Source organism: Lithobates pipiens, unplaced genomic scaffold, assembly GCF_037356315.1.
Source record: "Lithobates pipiens isolate NorthernLeopardFrog02 unplaced genomic scaffold, aLitPip1_a1.2 Scaffold_30, whole genome shotgun sequence".
Taxonomy (NCBI): Eukaryota; Metazoa; Chordata; class Amphibia; order Anura; family Ranidae; genus Lithobates; species Lithobates pipiens.
The window spans coordinates 155,719,310-155,741,118 of NW_027507791.1; positions in this window are offsets into that span (position 1 = coordinate 155,719,310).

Genomic DNA, 21,809 nt, shown 5'->3' on the forward strand with positions numbered 1-21,809 from the left:
ATAGCGATCAATGCTATAAAATTGCATTGATTACTGTAAAAATGTCACTGGCAGGGGTTAGGGGAAGGGGTTAACCACTATGGGCGGGGTTAAGTGTGTCCTGTGGCGTATTTCTAACTGTCTGGGGGATGGGCTAGCAGTGACATGACACTGATCGCTTCTCCCGATGACAGGGAGCAGACGATCAGTGTCCTGTCACTAGGCAGAATGGGGAGATGCTGTGTTTACATCGGCATCTCCCCATTCTTCAGCTCCGTGACACGATTGCGGGCATCCCCGCCAACATTGAGTCTACGGGTCCCGCGGGCACAGTCACGGGGCTCGCGGTAGGCGTGCAGGAAATTCAAAGTAACGTACGGATACTTTATTTTGTCCAACCATGCCATTCTGCCAACGTAAATATACAGGCGGCAGTCGGCAAGCGGTTAAAATACGTTCATTTGAATGAGGCTGGTTCACATATGTGTGTTGCATTCACACACCGCATTGCCCTGTGTATGTTTTCTGGGCATTGCGGTGCAATTTGCAAGCACATTATCTTCTATGGGAACGCATCTGATTCGCAGATGCATTCCATTATGAACAGGATAAAAATCTGACCTGATCCTAATGTAAACCTGACCTGATACTGATGCAATCCTGATCCGATGCCGATCAAAAACGGATGCACTTTGTCAATTAGCTGGGAAAATGGAGCTTCAATTCGCACCACACATGTGTGAACCCAGCCTAAAGGGCATTGAGGTTTATTATTTTCTTTGGTGTTCCAGATTTAAGCTTTTCAAACTGTTTTGTACTACAGAAATTTTGGATAAAAGTAACCAGCATTCTATTCAAGTGGTACTAAATGCAGAATTTTTTTTATCTTAATGCATTCTATCCATCCAGCGATGTTGCACAAGAGACTCGGTTGTCCAGGACTGTCCCTCCTGATTGGCTGATACTCACAGCAGGTACCATTGGCTCCCACTACTGTCAAAGTCAGTGAGCCAATGAGGAGAGGGGGGAGTGGGGTCGAGCCATTGCTCTGTGCCTGAATGGACACACAAAGCAGAGGCTGCTTGCTGTGGGGACCTTTGGCAGGAGGGAGGGGCCAGGAGGACCCAAGAAGAGCAGGTAAGTATGACATGGTTGTTATTGTTAAACAACAAAAAAAAAAGACTTTAGTATCACTTTAGCACAAACATTCTGAATTACAAAAATTATAAACACTGTTTCTTTGTGTAGCAAGAAAAAATTCTCTGACATTCTTTAGAATTTTTTGTTTCTGTGCAAAGATGAAGAGTGATCCGTTTTTAAAATGTTGCAACGAAAGTAAGTATGACATGGTTGTTATTGTTAAACAACAAAAAAAAAAAAGACTTTAGTATCACTTTAACACAAACATTCTGAATTACAAAAATTATAAACACAGTTTCTTTGTGTAGCAAGAAAAAATTCTCTGACATTCTTTTGAATTTTTTGTTTCTGTGCAAAGATGAAGAGTGATCTGTTTTTAAAATGTTGCAACGAAAGTGCAGTATAGCCCAAAACATCTCATTTGGTAACAAAACATTTACTTTCATTGCACGCAAAAGAAATGCCATATTATGTAATTACTTGTAAGGTATGTTGTTTTCTGTAATAAACATAGTAATAAACATAGTATAGGTAATGCATAATAATTGCATTGCCTCTTATTTTGTTTTCTGTAATGAGCATAGTATTGGTAGGTAATATAATGATATAATAAATACGTCACCTCTTATTTAATTTTTTGTGCAGAAAAAAACACATTTGTAAACTCCATATATGTATTATATGACATTTTTTTTCTTAGATTGCAATCACGTGTACAGTATATAGGACTGTGAGCATGTGTATACTCTTTTACTATGGTAAAGGTACTATGATATTTGATATATGATATTTACTATGATATTTGAAGACTGTACCCTGATGTCAGCTCTGATTGTTGTGTTGTCTTCATTTCATAGAGAAAGAATCTATCTAGCCTAGTTAAGGTAATGGTAAACTATGCAGGCTTGTCTGATTACATGATTGTTGACATTCTTAGTATGTTACCTAAATGCTCAAACCCTATTTGTGCATACCATAGAAAATAGTAATGTCACCATATCTGAAATTTAAGGATGCAGTGTGAATATTGGTGGCTGGTAACCATTGGGCTAGGTTCACATATTTGTGTTTCTATGCAGGTGAGTTTGTGCAGGCACAGTAGCCCATTAAGCGTGATGATGAGTTTAGTTACACTTTAAGTTTATAAAATAATTGTGCATAAGTCAATCACTAGAGATGGACGAACTTCCAATGGGACGTTTCGTAAACGCGAAACGTGAACCCGGGCAAAAGTTTGCGAACCGCAAAGTTTGCGGCAGTCCCCATTGACTTCAATGGCAGGCGAACTTTAAAAACCTACAGGTCATATTTGCAGCCACAAAATACTTACTAGCTGTGTACACATAGTCCCACCACATGGCCACTGACATAACACATGTATGAAGTGAATCTGGGATCGACAACTACAAGCATTCTTTTTTATCTGTGAAATTTTGACAATTCAGGACTCAGGAGTGCATGAAGGCAATGGAGGAGAGGAAAGGTCATTGTAGGCTATGAAGAGGGTGCAGGAGATGATCACCAGCACCGTGATAGAGAGTACTGACACCAACACTGTGATATAGAGCACTGACACCAGCACTGTGATATAGAGCACTGACACCAGCACCAAGATTGAGAGCACTGACACCAGCACCGTGATATAGAGCACTGACACCAGCACCGTGATATAGAGCACTGACACCAGCACCGAGTTATAGAGCACTGACACCAGCACTGTGATATAGAGCACTGACACCAGCACTGTGATATAGAGCACTGACACCAGCACCGTGATATAGAGCACTGACACCAGCACTGAGATAGAGAGCACTGACACCAGCACCGTTATATAGAGCACTGACACCAGCACAGAGATAGAGAGCACTGAGACCACACCAGCACCGAGATCGAGAGCACTGACACCACACCAGCACGAGATAGAGAGAGAGAGCACTGACACCAGCACCAAGATAGAGAGCACTGACAGCAGCACTGATACCAGCAACTCGCTGCTGGGCACCAAAAATATGACACCGCTCAACCTCTTCAAACAGGAGGATACAGGCATATAGTACGGTGTGCTTTTTTTGTACAAGGAAGTGAGCCAAATGTAGAAAAAAGGTCTGTGTGCTCGATTAAATAAATCGTTTATAGAGATGTACATGGTCTACTGGTCACATGTGTTGAATTCCTCTGAGATCCATGCTTCATTCATTTCTATAAATGTGAGGAAGTCAACACTGTCGTGAGCTAGGCGAGTGCGCTTATCGGGCACGATCCCCCCTGCTGCGCTGAACGTCCTTTCGGACAGGACACTGGACGAGGGGCAAGCCAACAGTTCCATTGCAAATTGGGAAAGTTCTGGCCAGAGGTCAAGCCTGCCCACCCAGTAGTCCAAGGGTTCATCACTCCTCAGAGCATCCACATCGGCCGTTAACCCGATGTAGTCGGACACCTGTTGGTGTAGGCGTTTCCTGATGCTGGACCTGTCGATGGGTCGGCTGAAAGAATGGCCTCATATCAGAAGTCACCAACACATCTTCAAACTGGCCTCTTCTTGCAAGCGCTGTTGGATTGGTACCCGCAACTCTTTCTCTGGGAGTGGGAATTCCTCCTCTGCCAGCGCACGCAAAAGCAGAATGCAGCATTTCTCGAAGCAAGGCCTGGAAGTGCTCCATTCTGACAGCCCTCTGTGACGGTGGTAGCATTTCCGCCAATTTGTGTTTGTACCGGGGGTCTAAGTGCGTTGCCACCCAGTATTGGTCCTTGACCCTTATGCTTCTTATACGGGGGTCCCTGTTAAAACACTGGAGCATGAAGGCCCCCATTTGCACTAAACTGGAAGCGGTGTGGTGGCCTCACTCCTGCTCATCATCCAGGATAATGTCGTCCTCCTCGTTCTCCTCTCCCCATCCACGCACAACAACAGGGATCCCAGAAAGGTTTAAAGCATGCTCTTCTTGCTCCTCCTCATCCGCCCCGGCACCATTCTCCTCTGACTCCTCTTCAGACTCCTTTTGTTGACTTTTCTCAGATAGAGTAGCCCCCCCTGGGAATTCATTCAGCATCGCGACTTCCTCATCTTCCCGCTCCTCCACGGCTTGATCAATGACACGACGCAATGCACGCTCCATAAAGAAGGCATAAGGTACTATGTCACTGATGGCGCCATGGCTGCGACTGACCAGTTTGGTGATCTCATCAAATGGCCGCAGAAGTCTGCATGCGTCGCGCATGAACAGCCACTGGCACGGTGAAAAAAACCCAGCTCCCAGAACCTGTTCTGCCGCAGAGTTCATACAGGTAGACGTTAACTGCACATTTCTGCTGGAGCAGCCTATCAAGCATATAGAAGGTTGAGTTCCATCGCGTTGGGCAATCGCAAATAAGACGTCTGACAGATTGTGTCACTGATGAATGTCAGCAAGGCGATCCATGGCCGTGTAAGATCTTCTGAAATTGGCAGAGATTTTCCTTGCCTGCCGCAAGATGTCCTGGACCCTAGGGTATTTGACAATGAATCGCTGCACGACCAAGTTTAAGACGTGTGCCATGCATGGCACGTGCGTAATTTTGCCCTGTTTCAATGCGCTAAGCAGATTGGCACCGTTGTCACACACCACTTTTCCAACTGTCAAGTTGAGCGGTGTTAGCCACTGATCTGCCTGTGAACGCAAAGCTGAAAAGAGTGCAGGGCCAGTGTGGCTCTTGGCTTCCAGGCACAACAGACACAGCACAGCATGGCAACGTCTCACCTGTCATGTCGAATAGGTTCTGGGGATCTTCGGCGGCGCAGCAGAAGAGACACTAGCAGTGGAAAAGGAGGAGTCAGCCTAGGAGGAGAGGGAGGAGGATGGAGTAGGAGGAGGAGAAGAAGAGCCAGGCCTGCATGCAATCCGTGGCGGTAAAACCAAATCTACACGGGTGCCACGGGTTACATGCTTGACGGCCGTCAGAAGGTTCACCCAGTGGGAAGTAAAAGGGATATATCTTTCCTGCCCATGTTTGCTAGACCACGTGTCTGTGGTCAGATGTATCTTGGCACCGACACTGTGTGCCAGAGATACATTCACTTGCCACTGAACATGGCCATATAGCTCTGGGATGCCCTTCTGTGAGAAATAATTCCTTCCTGGGACCTTCCATTGTGATGTTTCAATGGCCACAAATTTTCGAAAGGCCTCAGAGTCCACCAGTTTATATGGCAGTAGTTGGCGGGCTATCAGTTCTGACAAGCCAGCTGTAAACTGTTTCTTTTACGCTCGAACATTTGGGCCACGGAAGCCTGCCTTTTTGCAGAAAAACATGAGGATGGCGTGATGGAAGGTGGAGTGGAGGACAATTGTGAGGAGAGAGGAGAAGGATAAGTAGAAGACGAGGCTGGACGGTGAGAGCCTAGAGTGTGGCTTTGTGTGTTCCGTTGCTCCCACTGGGCTCGGTGATGGCAGCTCATGTGCCTTCTTAAGGCGGTCATCCCTAGGTGAGTGTTGGGCTTACCGCGACTTATGCGTTGACTGCAAAGATTGCAGATGGCAACACTATTGTCAGCAGCGGACACGTTAAAAAAAGCCCACACTGCGGAGCCATGTGCCGTCGAACTGGGAGCGCCAGATGTGACCGTACATGGTTGATGCCTCGCTCCTGATACATTCGCAGTCTGCTTTGTCCCTCCTGTGCAATCTAAGTTCTTCCTGCTTCTCCTCCCTATCTGCTGGTCCATATCTCCCTCTGAACTCCCCTCCTCTTCCTCTCTTGTGGGCACCCACGTGACATCACTAGACACGTCATCATCGACGTCCCCTTCCCCACCCCTATAATTAGAGATCTCGGAGTAGGCAGCAACACCGGGGACCAACCTCCTCCTCGGGCTGATTTGGGTACTGTCGTCAGACTGCTGAGTGGCGGTTGTTGCTACCTCCTCTTCCTGATCCAATGGCAAGAGTGGCTGCGCATCGGAAATGTCTTGATATGGATCGAAAAATAATTCCTGTGATTTAAGCGGAAGGTATATGGTGGTGGTGTTAGTGGTAGTGTCTTTGGGGGTGCACACAGCAGAAAGTGAAGAAGAGGGTGCAGATCAAGAGGATGAGGAGGTTGCAGAAGAGTAAGGCTGAGTGAGCCACTCAACCAAGTCTGGTGCGTCCTTTGACGTAATCGCACACACCTTCTGCAATTTGCCACTTTGGCTCAAGCCTGTTACTCCTGCCCTACCCCTACCACCCCTGCGGAAGGGCCTGCCTCTTCCTCTGCCTCTCATATTTTAAAATGACCCTGTGACAAAAGTCTCTAGAGAAGTGCAGTATGTATGTGAAAGAAGGTATATAACACCCCGCTTCAATCTGTCATTTTTGGGGGCTACTGGTCTATCACACCAGTTATAATACTTTTTTTTTATTGCGTTTGTCACTCTTTGTAGTATCGCTGCAGAACCACTCAGCAGTCACAATGCTGCACAGTGGAAACTATACTATGCTTTCTATATGTGCAAGTATTTTATACGTGTATTACACACCTATATACTGCACACCAAATAGTACACCTATACCAGTCTTTAAAAGGACCTTTGTGGACTTAGTAGCTAGTGATTTGCAGTCCCTACACTGATAAAAGACTGCTGCAGAATAGGGCAGCAGTCAGCAGCAGTGCACCACAACCCTATATATTGTACACCTATACCAGTCCTTACAATGACCTTTGTGGACCTAGTAGCTAGTGATTTACAGACTGCCCCTCAGTCACTACACTGATAAAGGACTGCTGCAGAATAGGGCAGTAATCTGCAGCACAGCCCTGCACCAGCCCCCTATATATTGTACACCTATACCAGTCCTTACAATGACCTTTGTGGACCTAGTAGCTAGTGATTAACAGACTGCCCCTCAGTCACTACACTGATAAAGGACTGCTGCAGAATAGGGCAGTAATCTGCAGCACAGCCCTGCACCAGCACCCTATATATTGTACACCTATACCAGTCCTTACAAGGACCTTTGTGGACCTCGTAGCTAGTGATTTGCAGACTGTACCTCAGTCACTACACTGATAAAGGACTGCTTCAGAATAGGGCAGTAATCTGCAGCACAGCCCTGCACCAGCACCCTATATATTGTACACCTATACCAGTCCTTACAAGGACCTTTGTGGACCTAGTAGCTAGTGATTTACAGACTGTACCTCAGTCCCTACACTGAAAAAAGACTGCTGCAGAATAGGGCAGTAATCTGCAGCACAGCCCTGCACCAGCACCCTATATATTGTACACCTATACCAGTCCTTACAATGACCTTTGTGGACCTAGTAGCTAGTGATTTGCAAACTGTCCCTCAGTCCCAACACTGATAAAAGACAGCTGTAGAATCGGGCAGCAGTCAAGTATAATATTCTTTCTATATTTGGAAGAAAGTAAATTATACGTGTACAACCCTATATACTGTACACCTATGCCAGTCCTTAAAAGGACCTTTGTGGACCTAATAGTAATAGCTAGTGATTAAGCTGACTGTCCCTGCTCCACACAGCGTCCTGTCCCTACACTGACAAAAAACAGGTGCAGAATCAGTCTTTAGTGAAATCCTGACACCCCCTCAGTTTGAATAAGAACGCCAATCCAGCTAACTTCTTATCCAGAACCGACATTGACACCCCTCTTTCCAGGTTCTGTGACACAAAGTAGAGAACTAGAAGATGAACCTCTGGCTCCTCCTGGTCCACTCTGATTGCTGAATCAAAGTTAGCCATTCTTGCCATACCTTGTTGTAAGCCACCCACATAGCCTCAGTCACAGACTGTCTAATCCATCCGGAGGTGACCCCAAGGCTATCTTCCAAAGCCAGTCGGGACAAGGAACCCCCCATGTTGCTCCGTCCCTGGCGCCAACTCCCGGAACCTGTCCCACTGACAGTGAGACAAGGCGTCAGCTATGACATTCTCCACTCCCGGAAGGTGCACCGCACAGATAAAAACATTCAGTTGCATAAACTGTAACACCAAGTGCTGTAACATGCGCACCACAGGTGGGGACGAGGCAGAGACCATGTTGATAACCTGCACCACTCCAAGATTATCCCAGTGGAATCGCACTTACAGGTCCCTGAAAGACCCCCACAACTCCACAGCCAGCTCTAGTGGAAACAATTCCAGTAGCCCCAGATTGCGTGTGAAACCAACTGTCCAGGTACAGGCCAGCACTCCATTTTCCTTGAAAAAATGCCCCAAACCCCAATGTCCCTGCAGCATCAGTTTAGAGTTCCAGGCCAAAATTACTTACTGGCCCAGACATCCACAAAGCCCGCCCATTAAAGGACTGTAAAAACGAGTGCCACACTTTCAGATCTTCCCGATATTCCAGAACCAATTGAACATAATGGGTAGGAACCTGAATCCCTGCTGTACTCGCAGACAGCCATCTGCAAAATACTCTCCCCATCTGCAGGATGCGGCACGCAAAATTCAACTTTCCCAGCAGCGACTGCAACCTTCGCAGTGGAACCTTGCGCAACACCAGCAAACCTCAAATCTTCTCCTTGAGGCCCAGCAACTTGTCCTCCAGCAGCCGGCATTCCATTGCTCTGGAGTCCAGAGCAATGCCTAAAAAACTTAGAACAGCGGTCAGACCCTCCGTCTTCTCCATCGTCATCCAAATAATGAATTCACCCTGGCACATTCCTAACCACCCATTCTACAAACCTTTCAAACAAGGCACAGGAAATTGAACAGCAGGCAGCAATCTATGTAGAATGCGTACTCCCAGTAGCATCCCAGTAACCAAAAACTATCAGGGTGAACAGGCAACAACCGGAATGCCGACTCAACACCTGCCTTTGCCATTAAGGCCCCTTGCCCATAATGGCTTACCCAAAAGACTGCCGCATCGAAGGAAGTATAACTGACGGTACATTCGTCCGGGTCAGTAGCATCATTAACTGACCCCCCTTTTGGGAAAGAGATGGTGAATGAGCCAGAATTTATGGGGCTCTTTCTTCAGCACCACTCACAACGGGGACACCACCAAATTATCTAGTGGGACAGATAGGAAAGGGCCACCAATGCATCTCACCACTACTTCTTTCCGTAGTTTCCCTAAAACCACCTCAGAATGTTGTATAGTTGAGCACAAGTACTGGAACCTGGGAGGAGCCTCGATCAATGTACACAGTATTAGAGACCCCTCCAAAAACCCCAGTCCCCACACTCATGTCGACATTCTGTCTGGGTACCTATCGAGAAAAGGTTGCATCTTTTCCACCCTCACTGGCATCTTCCCTTTTGTTACCAGCCTCACTGGAACACCCATTTCCCTGTTTAAAACAACGGGGCACTCGTGTTTGTTCCAGCACGCTCCCCCAAATTTGCAAGTACCCTCGTTGTACTGCCAACACACCCCTTTCTTTTTTCCGGCTGATTTTCCTGGGGTAGCAGCTCCACGGCTCCCCCACCCCCTCTTGAAAAAACTGATTCGTAGCCTGCGCTGAAGTCGTGAGCTTCATCAATAGACTAATGTCCTTGTGATCCCACCTCAACAATGGACGTATTGCTCTGTATTGCGGGAACTGCTCGTCATGTGCAGGAGGGGGGCATGGAGTGAATGGAGGTGGGTGGTGTGTGCAGGAGGGGGGCATGGAGTGAATGGAGGTGGGTGGTATGTGCAGGAGGGGGACACGGAGTGAATGGGGGTGAGTGGTATGTGCAGGAGGGGGGCACGAAGTGAATAGGGGGTGGTATGTGCAGGAGGGGGGCACGGAGTGATTGTTGTCAGTGGTATGTACAGGAGAGGGGCACAGAGTGTATGGCAAGGAGTGAATATGGGTGGGTCATATGTGCAGGAGGGGGGCATGGATTGATTAGGGGTGGGTGGTGTGTTCAGGAGAGGGGCACGGAATGGGGGTGGGTGGTATGTGCAGGAGAGGGGCATGAAGTGTATGGCAGTGGGTGGTATGTGCAGGAGGGAGGCATGGAGTGAATGGGAGTGGGTGGTATGTGCAGAAGGGGGGCACAGAGTGAACGGAGGTGGGTGGTATGTACAGGGAGGGGGCAGATGGGTTGAAAGTATATGGTGTTAAGAGGCCCTAATGCACCGCTCCAGCACTGCAGAGACCACTTGTATGCACCGAGAAAGTTAAGCTAGCCGCACACACACAGCACCAGAACTGGCCTTGCACCTCCCTGCACATATTGCCCCTCTTCCTCAAGTTACTGCACAGAAGTATCTCCTGGAAACTTGCAAAACCCAGCCAACTTTCCACCCTGCACACACCCTGCAGAATGGACTTGCGCTACTTGTATCCCTCCTCGTGGGATCTCCAATCTCGGCAATGAGCTCTCAGCAACACTCTATGAGCATTCAATCTCATCACAGCACTTGTCAGCTGCAGCTCCACCTCCTCTGTTAGAATTTTTCTGATATTGTTGGAGTAGACTGAGCGGCAGCACCAAAAAGAGCTGAGGATAATCCATGCCCGCGTGCGGCCGTGTCTTTACAAACATGACGTCAGCCAGTTAGTGACAGGCGCGGCTTTGTCTCATCCATGGGTGCCCAGTGGACCAGCCTCGGAGGTGGCTCTTAGGCAAATTAGGCAGCTGCAAGACCCCCGTGAGCGCAAGGCCTTAGGAGGTCTCTTAATTTGCCTAATTAGAGAGCCGCCAATGACCTTAGCCTTTATTTGTGAGGGACTCTTCACTCTCACAAATATCTGTTGAGCCTGCCAGTAAAGTCCACCTAATGCAGTTTCCTTGTGGTAATAATACTCAAAATCTCAATCTCAAAGCAGAGTTTCCAGTTTTATGTAGGCTGTACCTGATTGCACTACAGTGGAATGAAAAAGGGCAGTGGCTTTTAGTATGGGTTGTACCTTGTCAGTCAGCAACTGACCACACCTAGTTCTACTTATTGATTTCTGGATTGGAAGCACTGCTTTTGTTGCTGAAACCCTCCAATTGTGAGCTGCAGTGTCTTGGAGGAGTAGCAAATGAGACACAAATGAAAGAGGATTTAGCTCAGTCACGGAAGGTAAAGAAAGTTTTCCCAAGTCATCCTCCAGGACGGCTTAGAGAGAGAGGCTCCTCCCACCTAACACAGGAAACACACGATCTGCATTATAAAAGACAAGCATAGCAACCAGACCCTCAGTATATGTGTTTCCTCTGGCCAGGACTGGTGCACAGAAATTGGTTTATTTGTTATCCTGTCAGGGCTGCATGCTAGGTGGCAGGGGCCTTCGGGCTACAGCATCCCAGAACAGGGGCAGTGAAGCTGGGGAGGCATGAAGCTCGGGCTTTTCTCGGGCTGCCCTGGAAGGGAGTATGGAATTCTTTTACTCCAGGGGACCCCCTCTCTCCAAAGGATTAAATACAATGTTTTGGACAGTGAAAGGCCAAAATAAGCACCACACCCCAAATAGTTACAAAATTGGGGACAAAAGCGGGACTTTAAAGGTGCCTAAAAAGAGATAACAACTTATCACAAATAGATAAAAATTTTACTTTGTAACAGTTTAAAATGGTAAAAATGTACAACATACAACAATGCAGCCACTTCTGCTCTACATGTTTCGCCAAAGGAGCTTCCTCAGGAGTCTTAAGAGTGCTGCATGAAGTTGATGTTATAGATGAAAAGACAAACATTTATAAATATTTGCAAATAACAAATTATACAAATTTCATTATAATTATTTTTTTATCATTATACAGTATAATTTCTTTCATGAATGCCAGACTATTGAATTAACCGCTTGCCGACCAGCCCCCATCATTATACTGTGGCAGGTTGGCACGGGTGAGCGAATTGCCTTAGGTGTACATCGGCCACTTTAAGGGTGTAGGGGGCGCCCCCACCTGCCAGTGTGATGCTGGAGCCTATGTGTGTAGCCAGCGGCCTCGATGTCTGCCGGCCACCTGCAATTGCTCCTCAGGGAGCCAGAACAGGGATCTGTCAATGTAAATAGACAGATCCTCATTCTGACAGGGGAGTAGAGAGAGATCTGTTGTTCCTAGTGATCAGGAACAGCGATCTCTCTCTTCCTCTAGTCAATATACTGCCCCCCACAGTTAGAAACACCTCCCTAGGGAACACTTAACCCCTCGCCCCCTAATGTTAACCCCTCCCCTGCCAGTAACATTTATACAGTAATCAGTGGCTATTTTTAGCTCTGATCGCTGTATAAATTGCACTGGTCCCCAAAAAAGTGTCAAAAATGTCCAATAATATAAATTCCATAAATCTATCCCCTATTTTCTAGATGCTATAACTTTTGTTTAAACCAAGAAGAATACATTTTGGTCTAAACTGATAAAGAAATGTGTTTTGTTTTTAAAAAAAATGGGGGTATTAATTATAGCAAACAGTAAAAAATCTAGTTTTTTTTTTTAAATTGTCGCTCTTTTTTTGTTTATAGCGCAAAAAATAAAAACTGCAGAGGTGATCAAATACCACCGAAAGAAAAAACTCTATTTGTGGGAAAAAAAAAGGACATACATTTTGTTTGGGTACAACTTCACACGTCCGCGCAATCAAATACCATCAAAAGAAAGCTCTATTTGTGGGAAGAAAAGGACGCAAATTTTGTTTGGGTACAACATTGCATGACCGCGCAATTACCAGTTAAAGCAGCGCAGTGCCAAAGTGTAAAAAGACCTCTGGTCATTTACCAGCAAAATGGTCCGGTCTGAAAGTGGTTAAACAGCACAGTGATGTATCACAAAAAAGGGCATGATCATTAAGGGGGCAAATACTTCTGGTCTTTAAGTGGTTAAAGAAGATGGGCCTACTGGATGCTTAAAAATCAGAACTTTAATCAAATGAGTGCATAGATTCCAATAGATGCCAGGCTCATGAGACGTAGTTACATAGTTACATAGTAGGTGAGGTTGAAAAAAGACACAAGTCCATCCCATGTGTGTGATTATATGTCAGTATTACATTGTATATCCCTGTATGTTGCAGTCATTCAGGTGCTTATCTTAGGCTCCATGCACACTGAAGCTCAAAAAAGCTTTTTCTGGACGCCAGATTGCTGGCAGAAAACGCTGGTAGAAAAACGTGCTTTTAACAGTGTTTTGTACTAGCGTTTATGAGCGTTTTTTAGCGTTATGGGCGTTTTAAATAAAAATTCACAGAGGACACTCCAAAAATCCCACAGTGCATTCCAAACTCCCACAATGCATTAAAAAAATAGAATGCCGAACACTAATTAACGCATGTTTATGAGCGTTTGTAAGCGTTTATGAGCATTTATCTGCGTTTGTCGCTTTTTGGCGGAGAAAAACGGCACTTTGAACGCCAATTTCTGGCATTCAGAGAAAAGTCCATAAACTCCACTGCTCATTAAAGCTAAAAAAACGTCCATGTGTGCATGGACACATAGGCTAACATAGAGTGGAGTTTATGGGCTTTAAAAAAAACACCCAAACTCCAATAAACTGCAGTTTATGAGCTCCAGTGTGCAATGGAGCCTAATAGTTTCTTGAAACTATTGATGCTCCCCGCTGAGACCACCACCCGTGGAAGGGAATTCCACATCCTTGCCCATCTCTTACAGTAAAGAACCCTCTATGTATTTTAAGGTTAAACCTCTTTTCTTCTAATTTTAATGAGTGATCACGGGTCTTGTTTAGTGATGGACGAACTTCCGACGGGACGTTTCGCGAACGCGAAATGCGAACGGACCCAAACGTTCGCGAAACCGAACGTTCGCCGCGGGCCCCATTGACTTCAATGGGAGGCGAACTTTGCAAACCTTCATGTCGAATTTGCGGCCACGTGGTAATTATTAGGGGGTAAAACGTAGTCCCACCATCTGGACAATGACATAATACATGTATGAGGTGAATTTGGGATCGATAACTACAAGCATTTTTATTTTATTTGGGAAATTGTTCTAACAATTCAGGACTATGGAGCTAATGAAGGCAATGGAGGAGAGGGAAGGTCAGGGACCAGGGTAGGCAAAGAAGAGGGTGCAGGAGATGATCACCAGCAGCGTGACATACCGGAATGACACATGCACCGTGATAGAGGCATCTGACAGCAGCACCGTAATACAGAGCACTGACAGCAGCACCGTGACATACAGCGCTGACAGCAGCACCGTGACATACAGCGCTGACAGCAGCACCGTGACATACAGCGCTGACAGCAGCACCGTGACATACAGCGCTGACAGCAGCACCGTGACATACAGCGCTGACAGCAGCACCGTGACATACAGCGCTGACAGCAGCACCGTGACATACAGCGCTGACAGCAGCACCGTGACATACAGCGCTGACAGCAGCACCGTGACATACAGCGCTGACAGCAGCACCGTAAGCAGCCCCAGGAGGAAGTCAGCACAGCACAGGGATGGTGTGATCCCCTCATAATAGGAACCCCCAGGAGGAAGTCAGCACAGCACAGGGATAGTGTGATCCCTTCATAATAAGAACCCCCAGGAGGAAGTCAGCACAGCACAGGGATATCATAAGCAGCCCCAGTAGAAATATGACACCGCTCAACCTCTTCAAAGAGGAGGGTAGGGGCATATAGTACGGTGTGCTTTTTTGGGTCAAGGAAGTGAGCCAAATGAATTAAGAAGGTCTGTGTGCTTGATTAAAAAAATAGTTTATAGACATATACATGGTCTACTGGTCACATGTGTTGAATTCCTCCGAGATCCATGCCTCATTCATTTTTAGAAATGTGAGGTAGTTAACACTGTGGTGAGCTAGGCGAGTACGCTTATCGGTCACAATCCCCCCTGCTGCGCTGAACGTCCTTTCGGACAGGACACTGGATGAGGGGCAAGCCAACAGTTCGATTGCAAATTGGGCAAGCTCTGGCCAGAGGTCAAGCCTGCCCACCCAGTAGTCTAGGGGTTCATCACTCCTCAGAGCGTCCACATCGGCCGTTAACCCAATGTAGTCGGACACCTGACGGTCTAGGCGTTCCCTGATGCTGGATCCGGATGACACCTGTCGATGGGTCGGCTGAAAGAATGACCTCATATCCGAAGTCACCAACACATCTTCAAACCGGCCTCTTCTTGCAGGCGCTGTTGGATTGGTACCCGCAAATCCTTCTCTGGGAGTGGGAATTGCTCCTCTGCCAGCGCACGCAAAAGCAGAATGCAGCATTTCTCGAAGCAAGGCCTGGAAGTGCTGCATTCTGACAGCCCTCTGCGACGGCGGTAACATTTCCGCCATTTTGTGTTTGTACCGGGGGTCTAAGTACGTTGCCACCCAGTACTGGTCCTTGACCCTCATGCTTTTTATACGGGGGTCCCTATTAAAACACTGGAGCATGAAGGCCCCCATTTGCACTAAAGTGGAAGCGGTGTGGTGGCCTGGCTCCTGCTCATCATCCAGGATAATGTCGTCCTCTTCATTCTCCTCTCCCCATCCTCGCACAACAGGGATCCCAGAAAGGTTTAAAGCATGCTCTTCTTGCTCCTGCTCATCCGCCCCGGCACCATCCTCCTCTGACTCCTCATCAGACTCCTGTTGTTGACTTGTCTCAGATAGAGTAGCCCCCCCTGGGAATTCATCCAGCATTGCGACTTCCTCATCTTCCCGCTCCTGCTCCTCCACAGCCTGATCAATGACACGACGCAATGCACGCTCCAGAAAGAAGGCATAAGGTACCATGTCACTGATGGCGCCATGGCTGCGACTGACCAGTTTGGTGATCTCCTCAAATGGCCGCAGAAGTCTGCATGTGTCGCGCATGAGCAGCCACTGGCGCGGTGAAAAAAAACCCAGCTCCCCAGAACCGTTTCTTTCGCAGAGTTCATACAGGTAGACGTTAACTGCACGTTTCTGCTGGAGCAGCCTATCAAGCATATAGAAGGTTGAGTTCCATCGCGTCGGGCAATCGCAAATAAGACGTCTGACCGGCAGATGGTGTCGCCGCTGAATGTCAGCAAGGCGAGCCATGGCCGTGTAAGATCTTCTGAAATGGGCCGAGATTTTCCTTGCCTGCCGCAAGATGTCCTGGACCCCAGGGTATTTGACAAGGAATCGCTGCACGACCAAGTTTAAGACGTGTGCCATGCACGGCACGTGCGTGATTTTGCCCTGTTTCAATGCGCTAAGCAGATTGGCACCGTTGTCACACACCACTTTACCAACTGTCAAATTGAGCGGTGTTAGCCACTCATCTGCCTGTGAACGCAAAGCTGAAAGGAGTGCCGGGCCAGTGTGGCTCTTTGCTTCCAGGCACAACAGACGCAGCACGGCATGGCAACGTCTCACCTGGCATGTGGAATAGGTTCTGGGGAGCTTGGGCGGTGCAGTGGAAGAGACGCTAGCAGCGGAAAAGGAGGAGGCAGCTGAGGAGGAGAGGGAGGAGGATGGAGTAGGAGGAGGAGAAGAAGAGTCAGGCCTGCATGCAATCCGTGGCGGTAAAACCAAATCTACACGGGTGCCACGGGTTACATGCTTGACGGCCGTCAGAAGGTTCACCCAGTGGGCAGTAAAACTGATATACCTTCCCTGCCCGTGTTTGCTAGACCACGTGTCTGTGGTCAGATGTATCTTGGCACCGACACTGTGTGCCAGAGATACATTCACTTGCCGCTGAACATGGCCATATAGCTCTGGGATGCCCTTCTCTGAGAAATACTTCCTTCCTGGGACCTTCCATTGTGGTGTTCCAATGGCCACAAATTTGCGAAAGGCCTCCGAGTCCACCAGTTTATATGGCAGTAGTTGGCGGGCTATGAGTTCTGACAAGCCAGCCGCCAACCGTTGGGCAAGAGGGTTATCCGGCATCATCATTTTTTTACGCTCAAACATTAGGCCCACGGAAGCCTGCCTTTTTGCAGAAAAATGTGAGCTTGGCGTGATGGAAGGTGGAGTGGAGGACAATTGTGAGGAGAGAGGAGAAGGAGAAGTAGAAGACGAGGCTGGACGGTGAGAGCCTGCAGTGTGGCTTTGTGTGTTCCGTTGCTCCCACTGGGCTCGGTGATGGCTGCTCATGTGCCTTCTTAAGGCGGTCGTCCCTAGGTGAGTATTGGGCTTACCGCGACTAACGCGTTGACTGCAAAGATTGCAGATGGCAACGCTATTGTCAGCAGCGGACACGTTAAAAAAAGCCCACACTGCGGAGCCATGTGCCGGTGTCCTGGGAGCGCCAGATGTGACCGTACATGGTCGATGACTCGCTCCTGATACATTTGCAGTCTGCTTTGTCCCTGCTGTGCAATGTAAGTCATTGCTGCTTCTCCTCCCTATCTGCTGGTCCATATCTCCCTCTGAACTCCCCTCCTCTTCCTCTCTTGTGGGCACCCACGTGACATCACTAGACACGTCATCATCAACGTCACCTTCCCCACCGCTATAAGTAGAGATCTCGGAGTAGGCAGCAACACCGGGGACCAACCTCCTCCTTGGGCTGATCTGGGTACTGGCGTCAGACTGCTGAGTAGCGCTTGTTGCTACCTCCTCTTCCTGATCCAATACCAAGAGTGGCTGCGCATCAGAAATGTCCTCTTGATATGGATCGGAAAATAATTCCAGTGACTCAAGCGGAAGGTATGTGGTGGTGGTGGTGGTGGTCGTGTTGTTGGTGGTAGTGTCTTTGGGGGTGCACATAGCAGAGAGTGAAGAAGAGGGTGCAGATCGAGAGGATGAGGAGGGTGCAGAAGAGTAAGGCTGAGCGAGCCACTCAACCAAGTCTGGTGCATCCTTTAAAGTAATTGAACGCACCTTCTGCAACTTCCCACTTTGGCTCAAGCCTGTTGCTCCTGCCCTACCCCTACCACCCCTGCGGAAGGGCCTGCCTCTTCCTCTGCATGTCATTTTTTAAATGACCCTGTGACAAAACTCTTAGTCCCTATACCGCTGAAGGACTGCTGCAGTATAGGTGAGCGGTCAGCAGTGGTGCACGTCAACCCTATCTATTGTGGACCTATAGCGGTCCTTACAGAACAGCAGACTGTACCGCACTCAAGCCTATGTACCGTAGCACCCTATACCAAGTTACCAGTCCTTATAAGAACTTTTGTGGACCAAGCAGGTTGTGTATTAGTGTTTAGCAGACTGTACGTCAGTCCCTATACCGCTGAAGGACTGCTGCAGTATAGGGCAGCGGTCAGCAGTGGTGCACGTCAACCCTATCTATTGTGGACCGATAGCGGTCCTTACAGAACAGCAGACTGTACCGCACTCAAGCCTATGTACCGTAGCACCCTATACCAAGTTACCAGTCCTTATAAGAACTTTTGTGGAACAAGCAGGTTGTGTGTTAGTGATTAGCAGACTGTACGTCAGTCCCTATACCGCTGAAGGACTGCTGCAGTATAGGTGAGCGGTCAGCAGTGGTGCACGTCAACCCTATCTATTGTGGACCGATAGCGGTCCTTACAGAACAGCAGACTGTACCGCACTCAAGCCTATGTACCGTAGCACCCTATACCAAGTTACCAGTCCTTATAAGAACTTTTGTGGAACAAGCAGGTTGTGTGTTAGTGATTAGCAGACTGTACGTCAGTCCCTATACCGCTGAAGGACTGCTGCAGTATAGGTGAGCGGTCAGCAGTGGTGCACGTCAACCCTATCTATTGTGGACCGATAGCGGTCCTTACAGAACAGCAGACTGTACCGCACTCAAGCCTATGTACCGTAGCACCCTATACCAAGTTACCAGTCCTTATAAGAACTTTTGTGGACCAAGCAGGTTGTGTATTAGTGTTTAGCAGACTGTACGTCAGTCCCTATACCGCTGAAGGACTGCTGCAGTATAGGGCAGCGGTCAGCAGTGGTGCACGTCAACCCTATCTATTGTGGACCGATAGCGGTCCTTACAGAACAGCAGACTGTACCGCACTCAAGCCTATGTACCGTAGCACCCTATACCAAGTTACCAGTCCTTATAAGAACTTTTGTGGAACAAGCAGGTTGTGTGTTAGTGATTAGCAGACTGTACGTCAGTCCCTATACCGCTGAAGGACTGCTGCAGTATAGGTGAGCGGTCAGCAGTGGTGCACGTCAACCCTATCTATTGTGGACCGATAGCGGTCCTTACAGAACAGCAGACTGTACCGCACTCAAGCCTATGTACCGTAGCACCCTATACCAAGTTACCAGTCCTTATAAGAACTTTTGTGGACCAAGCAGGTTGTGTATTAGTGTTTAGCAGACTGTACGTCAGTCCCTATACCGCTGAAGGACTGCTGCAGTATAGGGCAGCGGTCAGCAGTGGTGCACGTCAACCCTATCTATTGTGGACCGATAGCGGTCCTTACAGAACAGCAGACTGTACCGCACTCAAGCCTATGTACCGTAGCACCCTATACCAAGTTACCAGTCCTTATAAGAACTTTTGTGGACCAAGCAGGTTGTGTATTAGTGTTTAGCAGACTGTACGTCAGTCCCTATACCGCTGAAGGACTGCTGCAGTATAGGGCAGCGGTCAGCAGTGGTGCACGTCAACCCTATCTATTGTGGACCGATAGCGGTCCTTACAGAACAGCAGACTGTACCGCACTCAAGCCTATGTACCGTAGCACCCTATACCAAGTTACCAGTCCTTATAAGAACTTTTGTGGAACAAGCAGGTTGTGTGTTAGTGATTAGCAGACTGTACGTCAGTCCCTATACCGCTGAAGGACTGCTGCAGTATAGGGCAGCGGTCAGCAGTGGTGCACGTCAACCCTATCTATTGTGGACCGATAGCGGTCCTTACAGAACAGCAGACTGTACCGCACTCAAGCCTATGTACCGTAGCACCCTATACCAAGTTACCAGTCCTTATAAGAACTTTTGTGGAACAAGTGAGTTGTGAATGTTTAGCAGACTGCAGCAGAAGGGCAGCAGTCAAGTATAATATCCTTTCTATATTTGGAAGAAAGAATATTATACATGTACAAGCCTATTACTGTACCACTGATACCAGTCCTGAAAAGAACCTTTGTGGAACTAATAATAACAGCAAGTCTTTAAAATTACCCTCACTGCCTGACAACACTGCTTCCTTCCTGTCCCTATACAAATTGGCAAAAAAAGAGAACGATTAGTGGTTACTGGAACAGCTCTTTTGTGGACCTTGATAGTAACAGCTAATGATGATGATGATGATGATGATGATGAAAGACTAATCTGGCTGTCCCTGTAGCATACACCGTCCTTTCCCTTTCTCTAAACTAACAAAAGACACTCAGGCTGCTGCAAGAATCAGCAGCACAGCAAACCTATCAACACCTAACACCTATACCAGTCCTGAAAAGAACTTTTGTGTACCAAATAGCTAGTGGTTTATCTCTCCCTACTCCACACAGGAACCTGTCCCTATCTTAACAGAAGAAAGAATGTAAAATGGCCACCGGATCGGGTGTATTTATAGGTTAGGGGGAATGTACAAGTGTCCATGTGCTGTCATGTCTCAATTGGCTGTCCTGTATCACATGATAAACGTGTCACCAAAGGTTAAAGTTCTTGTATACATTAAACACGTAAGTCCGCCGCGGCGAACGACGGAAAAAGGCGTTCGAACGTGCGGACCGCGAATGTCGGAAATTCGCCGCGAAACGACCGCCGGGCGAACCGTTCGGCCATCACTAGTCTTGTTAAACTCCCTTCTGCAAAAAAGTTTGGTAGTGTGACCATAAGAGAGAAAAGGGAGCTGTCACCTACATTATATTAAAGGTTTTTTTTTAGAAATAATTCAAATCAGATAGGGATCAAACTGCCTGCTTATAAGACATTTATCTTAATCGTAATTGATCAGATTGAAACAAGTTAGTTCCCCTTTTCCCACTGAGAAGGGTATTCAGCTACAGTATATGTTCTTTCTATATGATGTATGTATAGTGTGAGGGTTAAGATGGAACTCTAGTATCACCTGAGCAAGAGAGAGATCAGGCACAGGTACCAACTAATATGGGGCAGAATAACTTGATTCAGCTGTATAACATCCTGCAAGGTCGACTAGCAGGTCCCCATCCTTATTCCTCACAGTGGTCACAAAGGAGTATATATAGTGATCCAGTGATTCTCACCTGTCTTGAGTAGACTCCAAAGTTCATATAGAGAGGCAGTGGAGAGACGCAAGCTCTCTTTCTCACAGACTATGGGTTGTCCCAGGGGATGCATTAGGTTCTTATAGATCATTGACAATGCATTGGTGTCTTTGGAGATTTAGCATTTAGGAATTCCCATGTTTTTTTCGTTATAGATTATTGTGGTAAGCAGAACCAACTTCCTATAGTGTAGTTCAATATGTTCAACGAAGACATTAGACAAATTTTTCTACCATTCAAGATTATTTAGGAGGTTCATGTCCATAGTTTCGTATTGAATAAGATTCATCACGACTAGGTTACCTCCTTTGTCTGAGGGCTTGATAATTATACGCTGATCTTGTTGTAAGGAGGACTCCTGTTGAGCTGGAGTTAAATTGGAATGGAAGATTCCCACTTAGTTGAATTTCTTTTGTAATCTGCTTTGTAAAGGCCCAAATATTGGGATTTCCTTGTAGGGCAGGGGACACTTAATATTTGGGTTTGTACACCCTGGCTCTCCATAGGAGTGTGGTCAGCAGTAGGGATAAGCCCAATGTTTGTGTCGAACGTAAGTTAGACAGGAACATCTTGTGTTCTCTCGTAGCGTCAGAGGGGGGCGGGGCCACCCGGTTACATAACAGCATGGCCCCGTCCCCTCTGGGTCGGTCAGGTTTTTTTTTTTTTCGGTCCATCGGCGGAGCAAGAGAAGAAGAAGTAGACTTTGTGGGACAGTTATTT